At 41.9% G+C, this 21,841-nt stretch overlaps 1 long non-coding RNA gene across 3 annotated transcripts in view; it reads right to left on the reverse strand.

Annotated features, from left to right (window-relative positions):
* Positions 1-17,702, reverse strand: part of LOC309576699 — a 222,796-nt gene extending 205,094 nt beyond the window's left edge. For all 3 annotated transcript variants that reach the window (XR_014226702.1, XR_014226703.1, XR_014226704.1), the window contains exons 1-2: positions 17,564-17,702; positions 7,968-15,899 (exon numbers count right to left, since the gene is read on the reverse strand). This is a non-coding gene — a long non-coding RNA (uncharacterized lncRNA). The remainder of the gene's footprint in view (positions 1-7,967; positions 15,900-17,563) is intronic.
* Positions 17,703-21,841: the final 4,139 nt, after the last annotated feature.

Raw genomic sequence — 21,841 nt, forward strand, 5'->3', positions numbered from 1 at the left:
CAGATGTATGGAAGAATTGTCTCATTTTCCATTTAATGACATACAGAAGATATATGGAAGTAATTTTCTTTCTTCCTGCTGAATTTGGCTTTAAACTCTGCAGCTTTATGTCTTAAATTCATTGAAGGGAATGTCATCTCTACAACCCAAAACAGTTACACATATTTATAAACTACATCTAAGAAATTACCCCTGGTTAACAATATGTACCTTTCAGCTACAAAGCCCAAAGCCTGACAACAGGAAAATTTTGCTGCACTGTGCTCTCCCAAAATACAAATCGCATATGTTGATAATCTGGAATGTTTGCTGAATTAAAGGAGGATTATGAAATCATATCAGTGATTAGAATCATACACTGCTGAAGGCAGATAGCTGGAGTGTTGAAATTTCTAAAAAGGAAGCTGTCAAATAGTAGGAAGCAATTTGCAATGATCCATAGCTTTGTGAATAAAATTGCAAACCTAGTGCTCTGTTAAACTCCAAGAAGTGATAAAATTTGAATTCAGGGTTTATAATTCCGAAATGAAGTCCATTTCATGGACTGCCACAATTTCTAGAAAAACATAAGAGATAAAGGAACATTACAAACTCACTGGAACCGAGACAGAGTTCCTAGTGTTTCTTCAAGCATGAAAAGGCATGACACTCAGGATAGACTGCTTTTTAAAACTCCCTGTTGGTATTGCTGGATGTGAGATACAACTGTTCAGCCCGAAAGAGAAACATGCAGTACATCCCTCTCCAGCCCGAACAGCAACAAGAACTGTGCAATTTTTTAGCTCAAGGTAGCTTCTACCTGCAGCTTCCTTCTGATGTGGAAGAAGAGTACACCCGAAAATTGTAGCTTGTGCTCTTGAGACTGTTTTAGAATGAAACCCATTTCAAAATAACTCAGGTGCTTTTCAAATGTCATTAAAATAAAAATAAAAATTTATTTAGGCTGCAATATGTCAAAGGCTTTTGCATCTATATTGGAAAAATGGATGTGCTCCATTGAGGCTACAGTTCTTCCAACACAGATTCCCGTAGTTAGATGTCAGGGGATCATTACTTGAAAAGAAAAAGCTCATTCTAGTAACAATGGTCGTTTGTGTACAGGCTCCTGATGAGAGACACCACTTAAAGATTCAACGCTAGTTTTAGCATTCCTGCTTCTTGAACAAGGAAACACCTTTAAATTTGACCCCAAAACTTAAGCTGCAACATTGAAAATGCCTCATCTGCACATGCAAGGCTTCACCCAACAAGCAGCTCTTTCCTGGGAGCAGGAGAGCAGGTACAAGCTGTGGTGTGGGGAAGTAGCAAGAGGCCAGCAAACACTCTGCAGACAAGGTCCCGACTCCATTTTTACTACTACACACCAGCCCTGGAAGCTGCTTCTTTCCCAGCTGCCCATCTTCTCTGGGCTGTAGTGACTCAAGGTGGGCACTTCTCCTAAGTGCCATTAGTGAGGGCTGGTGAACTCCTCTGGAGTCTGTCCTGGCTCACACGGAATTACCGTGGCATCAGGAACATGTCACTGCCTGTTTGTGCCCAGTCTGGCCCACAGGTTCAGATCCGCAAGGGAAGTCAGGATCCTGCTAAGTCTCAGGCAGTCAGTCCCAGAGCTGTGAAGGGGCATTCCCAGCACCTGGCTGGTTCCATTACAATTGGTGTGGTTGTATCTGTACAAGGAGGGGCTTGCCAAGTTTCCTTGAGTTCACGTTTATTGCTGCCGTGCCCCAGGTAAAGCAAACGGCAGGTAATTTGAGCATTTCTGTCCTTATTCGTTTGTGTTCCGTAGGATTTCCTCGGCATAGCTGACATCTTGGGCAGCCTGCGGCCTGCTTCACGCACAGACTTTATACCCATCGCACCACCGCGGTGAGGGGCTTTTTTATTTCAAAGCAAGCCACTGAACACCACCCGACCCCCAGCCCCAGCGCGGAGGTGGCCGGTGGCAGGTCCCCAGGCCGGGCTGCGCTGGCCGGCGCCACCGGAACGGGAAAGCCCTCATCGTTCCCGATTGTTTTCCTGAATGCCTCAGCGAACAAGGGCGAGAGGAAACATCAGGGCCTGGCCGGCGGCCAGCGGCTCGCTCGCGGCAGCTGCCAAGGCAAACATGCTCCGCCTGCGCCGCCTCAGCCGCGGGGTCCCGGCCCGGGGGGACGCGGCCCTTCTGTGCCGAGCGCGGCCGGCTTCTCACAGCCCCTTCGTGCCAGCCCGGGCAGGGGCAGCCGGGGGAAACTCCTCGCCCCTCAGAGCGTTGTTCTGCTTGGAACAAAACCTGCCCGCAGCCTCGGAGGTAGAAAAATAAAAACAGTTTCCTCTCGCACAGGTGTTGTGGGGCTGGGGGGAGCACCACAGAACACACCGGGCCATGCCAGGGGAGCCGCCATGAGCCCTATTGCCCAGCTCCAGCAGGATCGGATCCTGGGAAATCCTCCCAGAGCAGCCACTGGCTCCTGTAGCGTGCGGGGGGAGAGGAGGACGAGGTACAGCCAGAAGTGCTGCTGTCACCAGGTTGCCTTTGCCCACACATCCTCTGCCCATGCCCAGGCAGTAGTAAGGCTGCAGGGTGCCCCATCCAGCCTCCCAAAGAGCCGTGTCCTGGTCACCGTCCAGCTGCCCATGGGGCAAAGCCGGGCTAGGATTTTGCGTTTTGAGATGGCCACGGTGGGAGCACATGTGAAAGCAGTTAACTGTGCAGTTATTTGGTCACAGAAATTTACATGCTCAGCTGCTGAAGCAGGAGGCTGTATGGTTAACTGGAGATGTTTAATAGATTCGTAGCAATGGGTGGTGGGGCTTTTACGTCCGGTAATCTGTTCAGCTCCAGACCAGGAAACAGACTGAGTTCGTACCTCTAAAGCATTCCCTTCAGAGCAGGGGCAGAGGCGTAAAATCCAACCCAGGGCAGAGGCAGGACAAGCCATGCTTTACTCTCAAATCCAGTCACCTGTGGGATCAGAACAGCACACGGGACCACAGCTGACATGCTGCCAGGAGATCACTTCCTCCCACTACCATTTTCCAGGCTCCACAGTCAAAGTTTGGGAATCATCATTTTACAAGCATCAATAACTTGCAAGAAATTTTCCAATCTCTACCAACATGTTTTGAGTTTGCAAGAAGCTCCATTACAGAGACAGCTCTTTAAAAAGTAAAAATTAGGGAGATCAAGATAAGAAAATAAATACTGCTGACCTAGCATTCTTTTGCAGGGGTGAAACACAAGGCAAATCTGGCATTTCCTATTGCTCTTTGCAAACATTGCTTCTTTGGAGGCAGGATGGATGGAGCAGTGGACTCGGGCTCAGGACACCTGGACTTCATTTCCAGCTGTGTCACTTATCTGCTGAGTAACCTTGGGATATTGCTGTAAAATGACACTCAAAAAATCTATGAATGAGAAGTGCTGCACAGGAACTAGGCTCTTCTGCCATCTTCCCACAGCACTGACACACAATCCTATGTCACAGCTGGCATTTCTGTCACAGCTTGCTTACAGTCCTAATCCTACAAAGAGTTCTCTGTGGAAGGGCCTTCTAATAGAGCAGTTCTGTTTGCAAGAAATGAGTCCAAAAGAGATGTTTGAAGCCAGAAGGATACTTCTACCTGGATTTTTAATAGAGTTAAGATCCGGGTTACAAATTAAAATCCACAGGACCAAGAGAGCATTTCAATTTCAGGCATATACTCTGTGGCATTGACATTATTCCCTGTATTTCTAAAGTCCCATTCACAGCAGCTGCAATAGAAAAAACCCAATAATGGTAGGTGATAACTAGGTCTGTTCAGTCAGACAAAAGTACCAGTCAGATTCAATTTCTGTAGACTACTGGGATTTTATGCCATTGAGAACAGTATCCATATGGCTGTAACACCAGTTTTCCATACTCTCAGGTAAAAGGTTCCCAGAAACCAAAATAAGGTGGAATCTATTTCAATCCTGCCCTGTTTACATATGAGGGGACACCTGTTTTCATGTAAATTCTTAGCAGAAGCCAGTGAATTGATGTGCCTGTAGGACTGAGGCCTCCATTTTAAAATCTTTAAGGGATTCTTAACTGAGCTTTATCATCAGGAGAGGATCAGTTTAACATCTGAATCTCCTAGGAGCCATATATGTGATTTATCTGCCTGAAGGTTTAGAATCCCATGCAGCCTAGGAAACAGAACCTTGTACAGGCCACGGGACATTTATCTTACCTTAATGTTTGTTAAATACCCATTGCCAAGCTCTCTAAATATTGAGCTTCAAAAAGATTAGTCAGAAAAACCTAAGAATCACACTTATCTGATGCAGCAATATCAAATCCTTCATAATGTCTACCAGAGAGAAATAAACAAACTCTCTTGTAATAAAACCTTTTTTTCTTGTAAAACAAATCCAAGTTTTTCATAGGTTTAGAAAGTGTGGTTCTGGCCAAGGCAGATAAGTGACCAAAACAGCAATGAGGGGCTATATATACAAATATATTGCTTTGTGGATAATTTTACCTATTTGCACTAAGTTATTCATTAGCTGAACATCACTGGCATGTAAAGACTTGCTCTAACCAAATAATGTGAACTTTTTTTCCTGTGTTTGCTGTTGTCCACACATTGCAAAATTCTCATATGTATCATGAAAGACCTTATAGGCCTATATCTCAAACAGCAAGAAGTCAAAATTATTATCAGATATGTATCTTCAGCTGCAGCTTCTTCACTGTAAGAGACAACGGGTGCACTCACATTGGGTTGGTAAGTTAAACAAGCCTTTCATTCAAAAGCAAGCATTAAGACTAATATGGCTCCCAGAACACAAATTCTGAAATACATGTATTCACTGGTAAAATTTCAGGTCACAATTACTCTTTATGTAAATGTCTGTCCTGGTGGAATTTGAAGAAGCAAACACAAGGAAGGTAACACCCTGTAGGAATAGAAATGTGTTCAGTTCCTTGTTTAGGACTTTGACAAAGAATATACTCACACACAAGGCTGAGCATCTGGATTCTGAGATCTCTGTCTCCAAAGCTGGAAGGGCACCAAACACAAGGAACCCCTTCCAGAGCACATTGCCTGGGTGGGCTGCTCCTCTGTGGAGTTCTCAAAGTCTCCTGATGCAGGGCAGGCCACTATCAGTCAGCCTGTGAGATCTGAGACTCCAAGAGGCATTGGGATCATGTTCCCAAGGCAGCCATATGCCAGATGCAAGATTGTATTTTCTAGCAAGGCTGCAGCAATTCAGCAAAAATGCAAGTAATTCCAACTATTTCAGCCTCAACAGATCTGTGTTTGCAGACCTTGGCATCAGTGGAACATTTCCAGACAGCTCCACTCCCATCAGCTCCATTCGTCCCAAATCTCTGGACGATGCTACACCTCTGACACACAGGTACACACGAGATAAAGAGAACACGTTGGAATGAGGTTACTATCCAAAGCTTCAGGGACAAAAAAAAATGGATGCAAATTATTAGATCAGACTTGGATCCACCTATGATGTTCAACAGATCCTGGCTGACAGGTTCTGCCAGGAAGTGATAATAGGCAAAAGCGAAGGGAAGGAGAAAAGGTAGCTAACAGACTCCGTAGTAAATTCATCCCGGGTGAGATCATGGACAAATCACCAAGGCCCTCCCTGTTTGTGGCATATCTAGAGAGATCTAAAATAAGATGATATGAAAAATACTAAGATTGAAAGAATTTATATTTTATTTGGGGAGTAGTTACAAAAACAAAATATACAGGCAAAGGGGCTTGTGGAGCTGCTGATCAGCTCTGCCTGTCAAATTGAAAAGGAGCTGTGGGTGTTTCCAGCTGATTTTAAGAAACATCTTTACCTTGAGGCATCAGTGTTTAGCCCCAACAGGGCATTTCAAGTGTCCCCTTAACTACCAGTATGAAAAGGAAGAGACAATGATGAGAACAGATGGGGGTTTGGTCTCACATCCCATTATGGAGCAAACTATGTAAGCCTTACTCAGGTGGGAGCATAGGCTTTAATTCTGTATATCATAGTAGAATGTGGTACAGTAAAAGAAGATGTTCCCACATTATTCTGAAATCAGAGTCTGGACTCCATTTGATATAAGACAAAAAGATGATTAAATAAACAACTTTTAAAAGATCATGAGGTAACTCTACTTCTTGTCTACTAGAAGATTAAAAGGCTGCATGTTACACTGCAAATAGTACTGCATCTAATAAAAAGCTGTGTTGTTAGCCCACAAATACAGAGGATGGCATGGAGAAGCAATTTGTTAGACTTGCCAGAATAGGTAGCAAGGAATAGAGAGAAGGAGAGCATTCTTAACAACTGTTTGCTTCTGTCATTGCAGAAAAGGAAGAACTGCCCAAGGCAGGTGTATTTCCTGGTATGGCACAGGGACTTTGATAGTCAGCTGGTAATACATTTACCAGCTATCTAGTTTTCCCAGAAGTGTCTTGACCTGAGCTGACTCATCTGTGTCCCAGGAGGCTGACTAATCATTCTGATTTATTATGCTGTGGCCTGCTAGCCATTTCAGCTCTGTGTACATTGGTTCCAGTACAATATCTTATACAGGGCAAACTACGTTCTATATAGGCACAGTTATTTAAACTAGATTCAAAACCAAGAAGAATTTATCACCAAGCATCCAAAAAATTGAAATAAGTACAAAATGACACTCTACTGAGCAACATCTGGAAAAAAAGCTGAAACTTTAAAGGGCAGGCAGAGTTACAAGACAAGCTAATAAGCCAATTAAGCCTTATAATTATAGGCATCTTCCAATGAAATTACAAAATTCCAAGAACTGCTTGTAACCTACAAAAAACCCACATGATTATTTTTAACAAGGAAGCAATGGAGTACTGTGTTATGGGAAACAATCTCAATGCTATTGAATTAACAGCTCTTGGTGGTGAACATACTACCAACCATGCTGTGGAAACCAGCAAAAAAGCCACTTGAAAAAGCCAGAGTGTGGGCCCATATGCCTTTGTTTGCACCACAAACACGTTCTAAATGAAGCTCTACTCCAAAAAACATACTTGGAATGGGCATCACTCTGTCGGCCTTGTGTGATATTGTTATGATACTGTTATCATCTGCAGACAGCAGTCAAGGAAACTTCCAGTCATGAGACCTAAAGTAGACTAAGCAGAAGACTCAGCAAAGCATTTAAAAAAAAAAAAAAAAAGAGAGAAGGATAGCATAGCTGACAAAGAGTATTTTCCAAAAGCAATCTAAAACCCACATGCTCAGATATACAGTAGTACCTCACTAACTACAGTAGTTTGCCTATTCCCACCAGTATTACACTTGAGATTCCACACTGCTTGTATCTTACTGATTTACACATAAATTGTGCTCAATTTATTTTATTTTTCTTGCTTTGGAAGTTCAGCTTGGGATCTCAGATTCACTCTGACAAAAATCTCCATCTCAACCCATAATAACAGTTTGTGGGACAAATAAAGACACTTATATCTCTGCACTGGACTACCACACTGACAGGTTCTCTGCCCAGAATTTTGTATTGGAATTGAATGGAGAAGAAGTGAATACCACACTGTTTCTCAAAGCCAGGCTCTGAATGCTTCCTATAGAATTAATAAGTAGTAGAAAGTAGTTTCTTGAGTTTCAGCAAGTTTACAATACAATGATGGGGTACTGGATTGTTGAAAAAGGAAGGTATATGCCCAGTGGAAGCAAGGTTTTATTTTCTTAGAAGATCTTATGTTTATAAATTAATGTTTAAAGAGAAAAACAAATCACTTATTTAAAGAATGTGCCCAAAACTTTTAATCTTACACTCATTTCTGAGAGAAGTGGATTGCTTACAGTGGCCTTCACTTAAAAAAAATACTGATGCCAACAAATGCCTGCCAGCTACGCATGAGGAACACTCTTTTAATTATACTGAACTTCGTGGTATTAGTGATGTTTTCAACAGACATCTTCAGCCACTGATAAAAAAAAGTTTGTATTTTTTCAGCTCACTCACATGAAATGGTTGTTTCAAGTGGATCTGTCATTGTGGTTTCCTGGATTTCTTCAGTCTTGTTGGAAAACTTGTAAATTCCCATGGCTGATAGTAAGCTAAGGAAGGAAATAAAAATTAGTAAATACCACTTCAGTGGTGTAAGTCCTTTTCTGGTCTTTTTTGGCTGAGAGTACATTTCAGATTACTATCTGCTTTTACACAAACTTCAAAACAGTTCCATCTGGGAATCCATCTGTATGTCCATTTTGCACCCTCAATTGAACTCCCTTCCACCAAATCAGGCTTCACTAAAGGTATATACTGGTAGATTAGTATTTGGCTGAATTAAGTGAGCCTGGGCTGCTAGTTTATTTTACAGGAGTACTTGACAATATAATACAATAAATGGATGAAGCAACAGGAAGGAAAATTACTCTTTAATATCATATTACTTCCTACAGCTACAGAGCAAAATATGTGAAAGAAACAGTAAGATAAATCAGATGATCTTTTTCCACATGCAGTGACTGGGTATTTAATATCTGCTAATTTGTAATTATATTTTTGAAATTGAAGATGTTTTATAAACTGAAAACGAAATGCATATAGAATATATTTACTACACAGAGGAATGACAGCAGATCAGCTTTCTGAAGTTATACCTCTTTTTGCACTCAGATCATGTACTGAAATTGCTTGCGCTGCTTACTACTTGTATTGCTGCAGATGAGAGCAGAATGCAGCCCAGCACAGCTGCAGAGAGCATGAAATACACAACAAGGACTATTAGTTACTGACTCCAGTTTACTTTTCCAAAAGCACCTAACTGTCCCATATGCTGTAAACAACCCCATGACTCCTGGAAAACATGAATAATAGTGAAAGAATCACGCCTTCTGAACAGAAGATTCCAGATTTTGCCGCAGTTGTTCCAAGAGAAGACGTAGGAAGAAATTCTGAGTAGCATCATGCTGTTAGAGGAATATTGACACCGAGTTGACCCAGTGACAGCACTCAGAGCTGATGAAGAGATTTAAATGGTGCATTCTGGTGAGGGGTTCAAAAGTCAGAAGTCATAACCCAAAATAATTGTGTATACCGGAAATTCAAACTATTTCACTCAGGGTCAGAATAATGAACTCATGGTATTAGTTGCCAGCTAAGAACATGGAAACACTGCAGTCTAAGTGGTTTGGAGACATCTTGGCACTTTTATGGAGAGAGAAGGGATTAAAGGATCTAGTGACAAAACAGAAAAGTGGGGATAAAGAAAAACTTAAGGGGGGACAAGGCTCTGAGGTCAAGTGGCATTTTCCTCTCCAAACGTCATTTCCTTTTATGTCACTCTTCCCAAAGACATCATGTCACATTGAATAAACAATCACTAAAGCTTAGATGAGGAATTGACTCCTACTGGATTGAAACACGGATGAAGCAGCACTGTCTTTTCCTCTGCTCCATAACAGAAGGAGCTGCTAACCAACAAGAACAGACTTCTTTATCTATATACAACTCCATGCATTTGACCCACTCAGTCTAATGCAGCGCATGAGGTTTTCTCGTATCAGCTTCTTCCTGTAACCTTATCTTCCCCAGTCCCATCAGAATACTACAGCTGACCAGATAACAGAATTAAACTGCAATAGCCTAATGTCACAACACAACACAACTGTCTAATGTACATTTCATTGGTGACACACTTCTTCATCTGTACTACCCAAAACATTTTGCAGTATTAACATGGGCACACCGTTTGCAATCAAGAAGTATATGGAGCTACTGATCAATGTTTTAAGTAACAAAGCACTAATAAAGGCACTATTTTAGACATTTTTGCTTTGTCTTGTTTTAGAAGAAAACCAGTTCCCATTAAGATATTGCATCAGATATAAAAACATTTCAGTTGGAAACTACATGCTTATGCAAAAAGGATATGTAAAAGAAGGAGCATTTTTAATTTGTCAAGTATTAAAGCAAGACTGCAGTAAAAGTTATTTCTGTTTGACTCTTCCAGAAATGGTTTCTACAAGTTAACTTTTACATTGTAGCTGCTTTCCTTTGCCTCTGTGTGAGTCGACATACACTGCACCAGTTGAGGCACAGAAGGGCTTTTCCAAGCAGCTTGGTACTGATCTGTCCCCAGGACATGTGGGATACTCAGCTATTCTGTGGCACTAGCTCACTGCATTGTGCTTTGTCCTACTTTGTTGAGTTAGGTTCTAATCTCTTGGTCTCCAGTGTACCTGTAAAAACAAGATCTAAGGAGGAGGGTAGGTAGATTTTGTCAGGGGTCATGCTCATAGAATTATGAATACACTGATAAAATTATCTTGGAACCTGACTTTTCTCAACAGCATAAACCAAATCACATTTTCCAGAGCCAGGTCCACCTGGATATATATCATCATAAAATCACCCAGCTGTTTCTTTTCTAAAAGGTGTGGGGGGATCCCTTTGCTAATGTTTTGTGGAATACGCAGTTGTGTTTTCAGCAGTAATGCTTAACTGGGTTGTCTCCAAATCTTGCTTGCTAGTGGGCTTCCTCATGGGCAGAGGCACTGAGCAGATTTTGTACCTTTCCAATCCTGAATCCTGAGGAAAGTCCCTGTGCAGGCCTGATCCGTGGCAGCAGCCTGCCAGGCCAGACGGACAGAGATCCTCCAAGCACTACAGGAGAGCTCGAGTGGAGCTGATTCAGATCAGCAATGAGACAAAGCAAGAGAACATGGAGCAGGCTGCATTCAGGCAAGGGGATTTGTCCAGAGATAGCAAAGAAAAATTTCAATAGTTTTCTGAATTGCAGGGGGCCTAAATGGAGCAAATCTTTGAACTTTTGGAGCATTTGGAACATTTCCCAGTGGTTCAGTCATTTTTTACATATGGCTTAAAAAAGCTTGCGTCTTATGCATTTACATAGAAACCAGCTTTGTCAGCTCACATCCTGGGATATGGCATTAAAGAACATTCCTCCGATTCTACCCACACAGACAGTTCAATTTCCACAAGTCCCTCAGCTTTCAGTTACCATTAAAAACAGATGTCAAGATCTTTGCAGACTATATTATTAAATCAGGTAAACATTTGTTTGCTTTTTCTCTCTTGTCTTCTTAAAAACATTGTAGAATCGCACTTTATTAAAGCATCTCTGAAGTGCCCTAGAATTTCAGCTAACCTACATTTGCTTCTATCCAGTGTCAGTCTGACACCTCTACCTATCTCTGCTGAATCCCACAGTACTATATAATATCCTCCAAAACTTATCTAGGTTTCATGTAAAAGAGATATTTTATGTTTGGGGACTGATAAAAAGATAATTCAAACTATAATTATAACCATTTGCTCCATGTAACACTTACTCCTTACAGCATAAAGCCATTTTTTCAATTTTTAATTTTGTTTTGTTAAACTTAACAAGTGGCTTCTAATTTAATCTGCAATTAATTAATTTCAAAATTAGGAGATCTTAAAGCATTGAAGCTCCCTCTTAGTTAAAAAGAACAATTAATTACAGATTAGTAATCAATTAGAAGCTATGCATTAGTAATACTTTGAATTCTGAGAGACAACAGTTATACAGAGAGAAACACATGTGTGGATGGATACTTCAGAAAAGTAGATGTAAGACAGAGTTCACCTGTCTAGAACTCTAGAACTCTACAGTCCTGATTCTAAAAAAAATTAGACAGCCAGACAGGGACGTAGCAGGGTGAAAAAGACCAAGTAAGATCTTAATTTAATTCTGCCTTTCCTTCCACCCTTCCTACTAGCTCCATTTTGCCATTTTGGTCCATGATTTTGTTTGCCCTGTAAAGATTTGTCTTTAACAGAACAACTCTCATGAGCATTTGTCTGTGTACAAGATCAGTGCTTAAGCAAAACAAGTCACCATCCCCTCTGAGTCCTCCCATGCCATTGTGATGTTAAAGTGATTTATAACAAAGAATTTATATCTCATTATTCAATAATGGGTGTAGTTCAGAATTCAGGTTCTATCTGGCTCCATTAATTACATGTCAACGATTTTTCTCCCCTCCTTTTCCAACAGAAAAATAAGGTGCTGCCAGAGCAGTCTGCCTGAAAGGTCTAAATGTCAGGGCAGCAGTTTTGAATCAAATGGATCTGACTCAACCAATGCGAGAATGAAAACAGCTATTAGACATTCCGTGACAAGTTGCTGTGACAGGGAAAAGCTTAGAACTGCTTTTCACCCACTTGCCTCCATGGTTTTGGCTCTGTCCTGAATGCACAAAATGCAACACCAGGAGAATAAATAACCTGTCCTGAAACTTCTGTGGCTTTTCCTATGGCTGGCACTAAGGATTCCTCCTTTACCTTCCCAGAGAAGGGACTGACAAGGGCAGTTCTGCAGTTCAGAGGGAAGTTACACTGCAGCAGGGTACGGGGAGCCAGAACAGGGCTCAGACCAAGCTTCCACTGAGCAAGTTTTAAACTTATTTAAAACTTTCAAGCTTCTGACAACCCAGCCATTTATCTGATTTCAGTACCATTTTATACTTATCTTCTACCCAGACAAGCTTTTTCTTGTCCTGGTTACATAAAATTAAATTTCAAACACAGGAATGATTTTGCTCTGCATAGTTAAGACTACTTCTGGTTTGCTACTTCGGCCTATCAATAAAGGTCTGAAGAAGGGCTGCTTCTTATCCCTCCTGAAGGCTCAGGGATGCACCAGGAAAGCAAGCAAAACTGGAAAAATATAAAAGAAGATCCCCTCCAGGGGGGGAAAAAACCCCCAACAAAACAAACAATAAAAAAAACCCCAACCACCAAACATGCTGGAAATACACAGAGAGCAAAGAGAAAAGTCTTTAAATTCAATTCAATAGCCTAAAACTTCAAATCATATAACTTTTCCCATACATTAAATAAGTGTCCCATAGTATTTTATTTATAGCATTTAAGGAAAGTACAACAGAGGAAGTATCCCCTGAGGGCCAATTCACCTCTTAAACATGTTCACCTTTTTCAGCATCACTTTTATCTGAAAATTTATGAGGACAACATGTACCTGACCTGCCTCCAAAGAGACCACAATTTGCAACATACCAGGTGGCTACTTCTGAGGAGCAGGAGAGAAGTGGGGGGGGGAGCTTTTCCCCAATTCCTCTGGTACAACAGACAAACAGCCTCCAAACTTCCTAGACAACCTTCCATAGAGCAAAGAGCACAAAATGATTAGGAGTTTAAAATTCTTGGAGAAGCCTGCCCCAGAAGAGGGATATTTGAAATAAGGGGCTCTGTATTCTCTCCCTCTTCCCTCAAGGACAATGACACCAGGAGGCAGGAAAGAGGCTGACTCCTCCTCAGATCTGTGTGTCTTCACTGTAGCAACTGGTAACTAAATATTCTTGAATTAAAACCAGAGCTGGACAGGTTATGTCCTGATAAACACAGTTTGCTGTTTGGCAGTTTTGTCAGCCACTTCATATTTCATTAATACCATCGCTCACAGGCTGCCTAAGCACCAAAAAAAAAAATTTGAAACATTCAAATCACTTAAAGGTTTCCTGGGAAAAGTATCGGACTGCATGAGACCACCTCATGTGTCCAGAACTGCCACATGTATAAAGAAGGTCCTTAAAACATTGAAAGACTGTGTCCTGTCCTCTTCCATTTGCATTTTCCTGACCTTTTCCAGCTGCCTTCCTCTATTTGTATGCATCTGTTTGCCATCTGCCATTACCAAACATTCTTCCTCCATCAATGTTTGCAGTTCTCCTGCAATCTTTCAAGACTTTTGCTCTGGCCAAGCTGTCATGTTAATCTGGCTTCTCTGAAGGTACTGCTTGCAGCTAAATCTGTGCAGAAAAGCCACCAGCCTGGAAAAACACCAGGGAACGTTCAGTTAAAGACAGTACAGGAGACAAGTTTCATGTGTGACCTCTCTCCTCCTCTCCAATGATGAATCAGTCTCCTTGATCATTCCTACAGATAACAGCAAAACCAACAAATGACACAAGAGAAAAGGACTTGTCAAAGTAGGTGGTGACCCGTGCCACCAATTTCTCTATTAAAGGGATGGGTTTGTTTCTTACTGGCACTTGTTTTCTGCTGGGGACATATCAAGGCTTGAAATTCTCAATCTCTTTTGGTTGTCAGGCATGAGATCACTCTTTAAACTTCTATTTCTGTGGTGGGATACAAGATTAAACATAAAATTAATCACCAATATACTTTTGCCACTTGAAAGGACAAAATTTCCTATTGAATATTTCTGAGATCTTTAATTTACACCTCATGCTCACAAAATGTGTTTTCCACTTGCTTCATTTGGATATCTTCAGGCTTTTCCAGGTTCTTTCTTTCCCTGTTCTTTTTTATCCTATAATTACCTAAGGAGAGCAACTTAACACTGTTGCCACAAAGATGAAAGTCCTAAAAGAGTGGCATGTTTAACGCCTTTCAACCAATCGAAAGAGCCTGAGAAGATGAAGAGAGAGAACTCATTATCAATGCTTTTTGTTGGCATATAAGGAAAATCACCTAATGACTGCCGACCTTTAAGCTTACTTGCTTTGGTTACAAGCTTACGCCACTGCTAAGCCAATGTGGTCTGAATCAAATTCCAGGTAAAACAGTCAGAATCCTTCTGCATCCTTACATGGTCTTACTGTCCCGAAGGGGACAGCCTCTATCTGCTCACCCATACACAGATTCCCTACACTTGGCTCTGTACCCAGAGTCGTAAGAAAGTCATTTCAGGAACAGTGTTCTTGGCTTCTTAAACAAACAGTATACATTGGAATAGTTACTGCCAAGGATTAAAATAATGCCTAAGTGATTTTTTTCCAGGCACTTCACAATACAGTAATTTTTTCATTCACCAGCCTTTCATATGACACTTTTATATAAAAATGTTTACAGGAAATAGCAAACTTTCCTTTCATTCTTCAGGTTACATGTACCCCCATAAAATGCAAATACTGAGTGAAGTCACTGAACTACCTGACACTTAAAAATGAACACATCTAAGTATCCTGCTTTAGATCAAATAGTGGCTCCCAGCAGCTAAAGGGATATTTCAAACACTGGATAACTGATCTTTTCCCGGCCTCCAACTGCCACTTTTAATGGGGAGTTACACTGGGAATCTTTATTAGCAAAGATGGTGGGCCTTAGAGGGTCAAGCAAAGGCAGCTGCCATTTGCACTTGTGCAGTGAGATGCTCAAGCCTTTATTGTTGTGCAGACTTCTAAAATTTGAAATGAGAACTGGGGACTGTCACAGGGACAAAACACATCCAGGAACACACAGTCTTGCAGCACACCAGAGTCTATGCACTTTCTAGCAGACCTGTAGGAAAGCTGTCAACAGCTGCTGGGAAATGCCAGCCAAAAACCCAGAATCTGCTTCTGCAAAGACGTTTCCAAAGAAACGGAAACATTTCAAATCACTAAAAAACTTTTAGGATTCTCTCTCATCAGAATAGTTCAATAACGATGTAAAAATGTCAGTTGCATTCAGTTTGCCTGTTCTTCAAAGTTTTAGGAGGGTTGTTTTACCACAAGAGTGAAAGTCAAAAAGCCTCAAAACCAATTTGCAGTGAATGCATTTACCAGCAGCACATACAGAGAGAGGCACACTGAGGCTCTGGCACAACAAACATGACATTCCCAAAGCTGAACTCAATGGACATGGACTTGTAACTCCTACAATTTCTGTGGGAGATGCTTTGGCTATTCCTGTGCTGGGCAAAAGACAACACAAGGCCCTCCAGCTGAATGCGAGTGACTCATAAGGAAGCAGAAAAGCTTTCCTAGAAAGAACCTATCATCATGTTCCTCTTTCATTCTTGGTGGAGAGATGTCAAGGCTTTGCTTCTCTTCCCTCTGTCCTTCCTTGCATATTTTTTAATCAGGTGATTATGCCACAGTCTTCTTTCCTCTCAATAAAGAGAAACATCCAACCCTTCAGCATTCCAACTGCAATCACCTGCAAAAACAATGAACAAGAGCAACACAGGACATGAGGTGCTGCTTGGCCAACAAATAGGAAGGATCCCTTCTCTTGGGATACATTGGCTGCCCAAGGTGTGCTGCCCAAGTGTGGCTTTATGCTCATGGCTACTCCACCAGCAGCTTACCGTGCCAGGAACACGGGTACAGCTGCTTGTGGGGCAGTGTGTACTGGCTCTGGGACATGCCAGCTCAAAACCCTGCAACAGGAACAATGTTGGAGCAGGTATTTTTTACATGTGCTTTGCTAGAGGAAGAAATCAATCACAAACATACACACTGGGTACAAAGGAGCTTCAGGCTCTCTTCATGTCTTCTCCCCCACTGCCAGCTTTGGGAAGAGAGCAGTTGCTACTAAAGAAAAGGGGCTTCACATTTTGCCATGTTCATCGTCATGTTTTTTTTCCCCCTAAGGCCTTATCCCAGTTACTACGGAAGTAAACTGGCAGGCAAGAAATGCTGGCAGTTAGGAGTCCTATTGCCATAGGGCTGCTTTGTCTCCCAGAGCAAGTAGTCATTGTATTTCTGGTTTATATTTACTATCAGAGCTGCAGTCAGTCACAAAAGCTGCAGTTTCAGCCTTGCAAGGGGAACTGCAAGGGGAGATACCACAGCCCACACTGAAGTGACTTTCCAGAGGGGATGCTGATATGCTTGCTCTTGTGTTTCCCTGAGCATGCCCAGGGACAATACAAGGGTTTTGGGCAGCTAGGACAGAGTCTGGTTCTTCTGCACAACAAATCAAATTGACCAGCAGTATGAAGTATTAGACATTTCAAATCATCAGAATTTATCCAAAGAAAATGCTGTTTATTTGTAACACCTTGTTCCAAACCTTCCGCAGGTCAGAAACTGGACCCAGCCTGGTTTACCACTTCAAAGCTGATGATCCTAAAAATTTAAATTCAAAACCAAATTAAAAACCACCAACAATAAAATTTTCTACAAATGAGAAACTCTGTTTTCCACCGCCTTGGAATGTGTTCTGTTGAATGCAAAAATTAGTATCTTGGCAAAGACAGCAGAATCTTATCACTTACTTTTTCCAGAGGAGTCCTGAAATATTTATTATGTGCATGGGATGAGCATAATGGAATTCATTCTAATGCTCCATTCAGAAGAGAGTTCATGAGAAAGTAAGAACAGGTCTTTTAACGAGTGGAACCAAGTGAAAGGTGATTGAGATTTGGCCAATTTAACTTTTCTAAAAGCTTATCCCTTTGCAGTCATTGTAAACTTCATTTCCTCACACTCAGGACACACACCTGACAATCTGACCAAACAACTCCACTGGACTTTGATGTAAGGGTGGGCCTGCAGGCAGACAAACAAATTGCTTCAGCTTACATCTCTCTTTCTGGCATTTTTGTCTTTCTTCAAGAATCAACTTGGATAAAAGCAAATCTCTTGAGAGGAAAAATATGTTTCCATTTAGTGAGGGACCATCCTTTATCCATTCTCAGACTGAGAAAGGAGTAGCACTGAGCTCTAGGACAAGAAAAGGAATGCACAAATGTGAACTAGCTGATGAGCAGCATTTCTGTGGGAAGGCAGGAAGAGGGGGGTTTCAAAGAAAGCATATTTTGGTTGTACAACAGGAAAATTATAACTGCTTTGGAAATTATTCCGAAGAAAACTTACTGTTTAGAGGCAAAAGTCTCACTGGGGGAAGAAGAAACACCGTGGGTTACAGGAGAGATTCAGAGAAGGAAGCCAAGCTGCCTGGATTCATGGAGACACTGTCACATAAAGCCACATATAGCCAAGTGGCCTCCCAGCCTCCACTCCCAGATAGAAATAGACCTTTGGGATATAATAGGGGAGGGGGCAGACCAAAAAGGAGGAATTACCCTCCCCCTGGCCTGTGCTAGATTTGTCTGCAGGCACAAGCAGTCACGGGGTCTGTGAAGCAATAAGATAATGTGACATGGCAGAGCTTAAAAATAACATTGCTGATTGGAAAACATCAGTGTCCATTACGTGGGACAAACTCCTGGGGCTACATGCAAAAAGCTTCCAAAGTTCTCTGTGACCAGAGTCCAGATCTCGAAAGGTGGATAGCAACAGCAAATCGCTTGTGGAAAAAAGACACTTCCCAGGTTTATCCAGTCATCCAGAGAGTACTCTGCCTGTTACCAGGCTCCAAAGCAAGGAAACACTGAGGTCTCCAACATGTGCATTTCTTCAGGTAATTAGATACTATTAAAGTGTTTCTCTATATAACAAAGGAGGTCAGGAGAGTCAGGGTGTTTGGGATTAAAAGTGTTTCAGGCATGGATATAGCTGAAGGAAAAATTGCTTCTACACAACCCAAAATAAGTTGTAATAAAATAGTGTAAGGTTTCTTTGCATGTACTGAATAATGGGTAATTTCATAACTTCCAATACCCATGCTTTAGACAAGCTTTTACAAACCAAATTCAATGAGTTCTGCTCAAGGGACTCTTGCAACACTGTGAAGCATGCAATATCCACAGGTATTGCAACATCTAATTGCAAAATAAAGGCTGTTTGCCTCCCAAATCTCCTCATGCTCTCCTTCCAGCCAACAGTGACAATGTTACATAGAGATGATTTTCTTTTGGGTTAGTGAGTTGAATCAGCTCAATAGTCATCTGACAGGCACCCAACACACCCAAGTCAAGGAAAATAGCAGAATTGCAAGGCCAGGAGCTAAGAAGGAGAGCAAGACCTCTCCTGCCTGTAATACTGAACTGTTAGCACAGCTACTTCTGTCACTGCAGTGCTGCTCACGAGCTGTTCAGCTGTCCCATTGGTTAGAGGCAAGAGTTCTGCAGGTCACTTCTGTGCCCAGTGCTCCAATGTGGACAGGAAAACAATGCTGCACCCACCACATGTTGTGGCCACACTTCTAAAGAGTCAGGGGGAAGCAAAATTTTTGTAAACGTTATTGGCACAGAAAAAATACCCCAATTATCTGTGAGTGACAAGCTAACAAAGGGAGTTTTTAAATACTCTGATTCAGAAATCAAGCAGAGCAGTTCACTACCACTGACCACAGAACAGCGGGCATCTTGAAACAACTCAGACAATGCAAGGTTTGCTGGTACCTCTTTCCTTTCCTCTTTGTTCCTGGCTGATCCCTGTGCTCTGATCACCTTGCACTGCACACTTCCTGTTTTTCCTCTATATATTCTAGTCAACTTCTGCTTTTCCCTCAGACTTCCAGGCCAGAATTACTGGGAGGGGAGCCTCACTATACCTTCTTACAGAGAGAAAAAACACAGCACTTAACCATTTTATGTGATAAAATGAGCACAGACCTTAGTGATCAAAGGAGAAAACCAGCATCTTCCAGAAGAGTTCAGAGTGGGACCCAGCTGAAGGTCAGAGGGCTCTGGAGGGGCCCTGAGTGCATGGCTCAGTGACACAGCCAGGCTGACCTGCTGGCTGGCAGGTGCAGATGGAGGACTTCTATTCCTGCATAATGTTATTGCTCTCTCCCCTGTGCCTCCTGCTCTAGGTGCCACCTGTGCAGCCCTGCCCCTTCTGTGGAGGAGCACTACTAATTATCCAGTTCAGGTCATGGGCATGGCAGAACACTTCATTTCAGTTGTGAACTCTTACAAATTAAGTAGGTTGAACAAGCCATGGTGGACCACCAGAGCTGATGTGGGCAAAGCAGTGGGGAACAGGAAGGTGGGAGGAGCAGGATTGGTCCCTCTCACCTGATAAATTGAGCAACATCATCAAACTGTGTGACTTCTTCTGGTGGAGACTGTACCAGGTCTCCCTTTGTATCTCTGCATGATTCTGTCACTGGGCACTCAGACACTCTCAAGTAAGAGTGAGAGGAAGAGGTTACCTGATCAATCAAGTATTTCCTTCAGCTGCAGTTCTTTTTCCTACAGGAAGCCCTGGCTTGTATAAACCACTCAAGAAGCAAACATCAAAGGACTCCTCTATCACTTAGTCAGGATAATAGACTGTACTTGAACTCTACCCAGTGAAGTGAAACTTCTTAAACTGAGAGCTGAAGTTTAATTTGTTATTCCTGGCAAACTGCCCAAGAGGAAATGGATCCAGGGCAGAAGTTTGTTTGTTAGATAGCAGTGAGAGATTGACACTTTTATAATAAGCCACGAAAGAAGGGAGAATAGAAAGAGCTGCTGAAACTACTGATTATTATAAGATCTGCTCTTAATGCTGCATGAGTTACAAGATCTCCTTTTAGTAATTGTCAAATAATGGAAATAAGAGACCATGAAACATCAGTAAAGAAAGAGTTTGAGTAGAGATTGTGCACATGAGGCTGATTCAAAAGAATAAGACGAAAAAGCACAAAATCAGCTGCAGCAGGTCCTTTACAGACTGGAATTCTTCACTAAAGATGAAAGGTACTGACTGCCAGTTCTGTCCACACTTTCAGTCCATTGTATGTCCGTCCGTCCATACCCTGCCCACTAGTGTCAAAAATGTGGTGCAAGGAGCTCTCAGTTGTTTGATAAGGTAGGCTACAACACAGCCAGGATCCCCCTCCAGCGTGTTGTCCTGTGGCTCTGTTGCCCCTGTGCCTCAAGATACATAAGCTCATGGACCCTCTGCCCTACTGTGGCACAGCCTCAGCCACACCAAGCTTCAGAAAGCCAACAGGACATGGGCTGTGGTGAACAGATAGCAAAATTGTTTCCCTGCACTGAAATTCTTTCGTTTGTTTTTCAAAACAACCAACTGCACTTGACAGACACACCTTAAGCAGAAACACCACATGAACTTTACCCAGTCATCTCTCTGGTGAGCTCAATTAAGATATCATCTTGTAAATAAGAAATCTGAAGTTGCTTTTTGACTTTGGGATATATGACAGTTACCTCTTTATTATATATTAAAAGTAGAAGTATTCCATGGTAACACATACCATTTTGGAATCTCCTTTAGTGTCAGTAATTTACAAGCTGCATTAAGACAGACAATTTAAACTAATGAAAGCTCCCAACAAGAGTAAAGCAGTGCATTTACCATAAATACCAAGAGGCTTCATCCCTTCAGGCAATTTTTAAAATATTTTTTCCCCTTCACTATGCCTGGAGCACAGTTTAAGGAGCTGATTAGGTATATAGATTTAAGAACAACTATAAATATTAAGAAATACTACTGGGCGCATTTGGTAGTGACTCTTCCGAAGTTCCTTGCACAGATTTTGCAATGTGGAAGAATTCTAAATATTGTTATACCCCTTTCCTTGATGTTTTGTTCCTTTGGTAAAGCATTTTATTTGGAAAGGCTTTGTCTAAAGGTTAAACAGTCCCCCTGAAATCTCTGAATGAAACAGAAAAGCGCGTTTAGACGTCTGGTCCCAACTGCCATTGTCCCATACCTGCCAAAACTCCCAGGCTGTGTGGACACTGGCAGCTCCCAGAGTACATCTGCCACCAAGTCCTGTCCTTCCATGGGGACAAAGCAGATGTAGATCCAGCCTCAGACCCTGCAGAGATGCAGCAGAGAGTTTTCAGCTGTTTGGACCATGAATACTACTATAGACATTCCTCATCTTTCAAAGAATAAAAAGCAAAGCACATGGAATCATCCTGTGGATCAGCCTAAGGCCTTGAGCTGCCAAGCTGAGCCATCCTGGCTCTGCCATACACCACAAGAACAGATATAATGTGAACACTGTCCAAATATATCTCCTGTAGTTTCTGCCTGGGTCTTAGTGAGATCCTCTCTTGGGAAGGAAAGATTCATCAATAAGCACCCATCCATAATTAAGCAAATAGGCTATTGGAGAAATTTAATAGCAAATACCTAAAAAATTATTTTTATACCATACGAAGACAAAAAGAGAAACAGGAAAGCATGAAATCACATTTTGGCTTTCTGCACAGGAACCACAGAATAAATCATATGCTGTTGATACATTGCTTTCAGATTCTCACCCAATAGTTATTATGACCAAAT

The sequence above is a fragment of the Coloeus monedula genome (assembly GCF_965178545.1).
Source record: "Coloeus monedula genome assembly, chromosome: 10".
Classification (NCBI taxonomy): domain Eukaryota; kingdom Metazoa; phylum Chordata; class Aves; order Passeriformes; family Corvidae; genus Coloeus; species Coloeus monedula.